Source organism: Capsicum annuum, chromosome 8, assembly GCF_002878395.1.
Source record: "Capsicum annuum cultivar UCD-10X-F1 chromosome 8, UCD10Xv1.1, whole genome shotgun sequence".
Lineage (NCBI taxonomy): Eukaryota > Viridiplantae > Streptophyta > Magnoliopsida > Solanales > Solanaceae > Capsicum > Capsicum annuum.
In genome coordinates, this window is record NC_061118.1 from 18,658,831 (window position 1) to 18,663,553 (window position 4,723).

General features: G+C 33.9%; 1 long non-coding RNA gene across 1 annotated transcript; it reads left to right on the forward strand.

The window, feature by feature from the left end:
- The first annotated feature begins 318 nt into the window (after window positions 1–318).
- LOC124886554 lies at window positions 319–1,762 on the forward strand. Its single transcript, XR_007043909.1, has 2 exons — window positions 319–476; window positions 1,472–1,762. It is a non-coding gene; the product is annotated as an uncharacterized LOC124886554 (long non-coding RNA).
- The last annotated feature ends 2,961 nt before the right edge of the window (window positions 1,763–4,723 follow it).

Here is a 4,723-nt window from a genome sequence, read left to right on the forward strand (position 1 = left end):
GTTCTACTTATGACTCAGGGAAAATATTGCCTCGGTTACCGCGGTTATAGTCAAAGCACTGCGATTGCAGTCAGTTAAGAAGAAAGCATATATAACCTCAGGTAAAACTATTGTGGTTTATTAAGATGTCTAACATATCGTAATCATTAAATCATAGATGCAATATCTTTTATGCGATCACAGTCAACGCTTCGCGATCACGTATAAGCAGGATAAATGAATAAGGGCTTTTTGGTCATTTTAGATAGTTGATAAAAGACTTCTATGTAGGATACGAACATTTTTCGAGAGTGGTTGGAGAAAATTGAGGAAAAAGTGAGGGAGAGAAAAAGGAAGAGCCCTAGAATTTTCCATGAAAAATTCATTTTTTGTAGTTATTGTAATTATTATTCCTAGAGAAAATTAGAGAAATTGAAGTGTGGTATTGAAGAATATTTTACCTTCTATTATTAGGGATACCATGGAAGAATTACTTGGTAAAAGTATTTTCCCCTATCTCATGAGTAGCTAATTTCTCTAGTCTTGGGATTATGTTGAACAAATGTTTTATTGTGTTTTGTTGTTGTTGCGTTTGCATGATTCCTGGTTGTTGAGTATGTATTCCACCATTTTTGGAGTTGATGAATTGGAATTTGTTGGTGAAAACCACAAATCTCCAAATAGGTTTGAGGGTTGAAAACCCCAAACTCAATAAACCGTTCATCATCATTGAAAAAAAGGATTAAGTGGAATATAAGGTAACCCATTTCATTCTTGAAAGAGGGTTATAGGGGGGCAAGGCAATGGCTCATAATTAAACCTATGGATTACATGTATTTGCAATTATAAATATAAGTGTAATTGGAGTATAAATCATGACAAAAGCATCATCTTAGAAATAAGGATGCTTGATTGATGTTTTTCGTGATTAGGAATTTTGCACATGTTAGGTGCTCAAAAGAGCCAATGGGTTAAATCGTTGGAGTTTTATTGAAAGATTAATTATAATGACTTTTGACCTAGCTTATCCTTTAGTAACAACAACTTTTCATGCCAAACCATCATCAACCTACATGCTTTACCTTAGGTAGACATAGTCCTAAGATCTTCTCAAATTTTGATTTTAAATCATAAATATTACATTCGTGCATTGTTAGTCAAAAATCGTTATAAACCAATCCCAATTTAACCCCCCCCCCCCATTTTATTTTACATGTCATGTTAATTGTCTTTCCGGGTATCCTTTTAGTAATTAGAGCACCTATAGGACTTGAAAGTTATAATTCGCTCCTTGTGGATTAGACCCCAACTCTAATTTGTGTATTGACAATAACCAATTCACCTACAAGAATGGGAGTGAGTTGAGAATTATTAAAATGGCGCCGTTGTTGGGGAGTGAAATATAAATTTTGCTTGTACGATGTGATTTTTACATGGGTGCACCCGTAGCAAATTTAATTTAATTTCCTTTTTGTTTTTGATCTTTGATTAGGTAAATATTATTATTCCCAAATCATCAGGATCCATGAGGCCGAAGATCATGAAAGTGCCATTTGTATTCCCCCTATCGAGGAGCATGGAATATTTTATTTTACATGTGTAATAATACAATTGCTCAACTTAGAGGGACTTTTTGGGTGTGAGGCACATGAAGCCTGAACGTCCACTTAAATGGCTTCATGGAAGTCTATGCTCCATTCAATGATGCATATATATCCCAAAAGTGTAATCAAGTTATGCCTTTTCCCACTCTCACTCATGAGAAAGGTAGTGTTATGGCTAAGGTATTTTTGCACTGGATCTATTAGTTCATGGACAAGTATTATGGACACCTTCTTATGTTAATACTTCCCATTATCTAAAATGCTGAAGTGGTGGGATGATATTGTTTGTTTCTACAAATATAATGAATAACCAAGGCATGATGATTGGATTTGTTTCAAGGAAACACTTTTAATTTGCCCCATGCATGAGATGCCGGAGAAGATGTTTCTCAAAATCATTTATGAGGTACTGGAACAGTAAAATAAAGCCATAGTGGACAAAGCATCCAGTGGATCATTCACCAACTCGCCTTATGGTATTGTTTTAAAATTCTTAGACCAAGTGGCAATTTGGTGTAAGGGTTTGTACATAAAGAATACTGAGGAGCCATGGGGGCTCCTTCCATACCCTTTATGTTCCATAATTAAATTTATGAAAAGAAAGAGACTGATTTGAAAATGGTCAATGAGATGTCATGTCTCAAACTCCTACTTGAGAATATGTTGGGTGACCAAATAGAAAGTGTCAGTGTAGAAAGTGCAAAACAAGTAGAACTTTGTGAAGATATAGAGAAGGAGGTAATTGGTGATAAGTTAAGGTTTCCCTCTTTTCCTACAAGGATAAGACGAGAATCAAGGTTAGAACTGATAAAGTATAAGCATGGCACATTGTGAGTGGAAAGAAAATATCTATAGATATATTTGTGCACGGATCTTGGTAGTGTTGAGAGGTTTGGTAAAATGGTGAATGAGATTTGAAGTGAAATATCCATGCTCTAACAAATGGTTATATCTCACTCTACCGCTATCCAACAACTAGAGCCAAAAGTAAGGCATATATCAAAGTATCGCATAGAGAAACAAAATGAAGAAATACAAAATAAGGATAAGATAAAGGTGAAGAGAAAGAGTTAAAATGATAAAGATCCAAATATAAGTGAGTTATTGATATGAAAGCCAGTAGTTATCAATTTCCAAATGGTCTCTATGCCTTTAAACCCCATTCATCCTCTTTTCCCAAAAGGGTTATTGAGAAAGAAAGAGCAGGATAAGCTCAACAAGTTTTTTGATAAATTTAGTACCCTTTCTATTATGTGGGAAATTGAATAAGCGTTCCCAATGATACTTTCTTTCCTAATTTCGACCCTCGGCGAAGGATTTATGATGTTTTTAAGTTGACAGTGTGCCACCTGGGCACTTGGCACATCGTGGAGATGGGTAAAATGACAATCATTAATTCCAGTGGCCCTCTGATTTTGCCCCACATCGCGGAGAAGCCTAAATTCCTAATTGTCCAATTCTAGTAGCCCAACGCAATGTTGGTGCATCACTCTAGTGGCCAAAATGGCAAAACTATAGGGCACTACGACAGTGGCGCATCGCGCTGCATGTCCAGTTCCTAATTGTAAAAATTCCATCAATCAAGGTATGTGAGGTTTACGAACAAGTATCTTCTTTCATCCTTGTGCCAAAAACTAAGATTTCCCATTAAATTCAAATGATTTTGACTGATATTACATAAGTTTTGATTTAGGGTACATACCCATTATTTCTATTTGCAAACTTATGAGTTTCTGAGATATTTTGAAGACGAATTGCCTGTCTATTTCAATATTTTCATTCCTATTGCCATAATTTATAGATTTTGAGTTTTATTATCATTGATTTCACTATCAAGCATGTTTATTATGATGTTTTTACATGAGTTGATGCATGGGTTATCATTCCCTATGTTTGTATGTTGATATTTCAAGAAAAATGATGCTTTAAGAATTGTATAAGCTGATTATTTCAGATTTATAATAAAGTTTGATCTTTTCATCCTCAGATAAGTTTTGGAATACACCTTATTGATTTATTACATATTATAGAAAGAAAAATAACTTCATTTAGCTATTGATTTAGATAAGCGCATAACTAGTTTCATAACGAACCCTTATACGATTTTTAAAGTGGATTTCCAACAATATAAGCGTTACAAATAAAAGGGAGTAGTATTTATCACCATGTTGGGTATGATTCTAAGGTATCATACCCCAGAACTATGTGCTACTAAAGAATTGAGATGTGAGAGCCCATAGTGGCCTGAGATAGTGATCACTTAAGCTAAAGTTATACTCCCTCAATAGAGTATGACACCTCTCCCCACCATGAGGTTTCTTCTTTAAGAGGATGACACGTTGGACTCCAGGAATCTCTCATAATTTATTTTGGTTAAGAGAAGCACCCTTACAGAAAGCATTTTAAAGTATTTTCCCTGCTCTCTAAAAGAAAACAAAAGAGTAACAAAAAACCTTTTAGAAAACAAAGCTTAAAGTCTAACGGTTTTACAAAGATTATGGTTTAAAAATTATGGTTTACTTAAAGACAATAGTTATATTCAGAAGTGAGCTCTTTTTATACTTAGACAATATGATTTACAGATAGAACATTAGCACAACTTTTAGAACTAAATGTTATGACTCACTAGATTTTAAAGTGTAATTTTCTATTCATGATTTCAGATTTCAGTATTTTGTATAGTCAAACTTATGTGAGTCATTTATATTTAGCAAGCATTGTTTTATAAAACATGATTATGAGATAATTTTTTACTTGTGCATTTTGCCCCCAATATACTTCGTATATTCTCAAAGTACGGATCCATATATACTTCTATGTGCTACATTGTCTCATAATATAGGCATAAGTTATAGTATGTGCCGATAGAATTAGACAGTTGCAGATTTCAGCCAATAGATGATGAGTCCTCCTACTTTGAGGACTTTAGTTTGATGTTATTTACATACTTTAATTTCTTACTAATATGTATTGATTAGTGACAGTTAGAGTTGCGTCCCAGCTACCTATAGTCAATATAGTGGAGGCTTCATAAACATTAGTTATAGTCAGTTATATAATTTCAGTCCCTCATTTTAGTGTTTACCATATTGTAAAAGTTGTATCAGTATTGTATTTTCCATAAATTCAATCATTTCTAC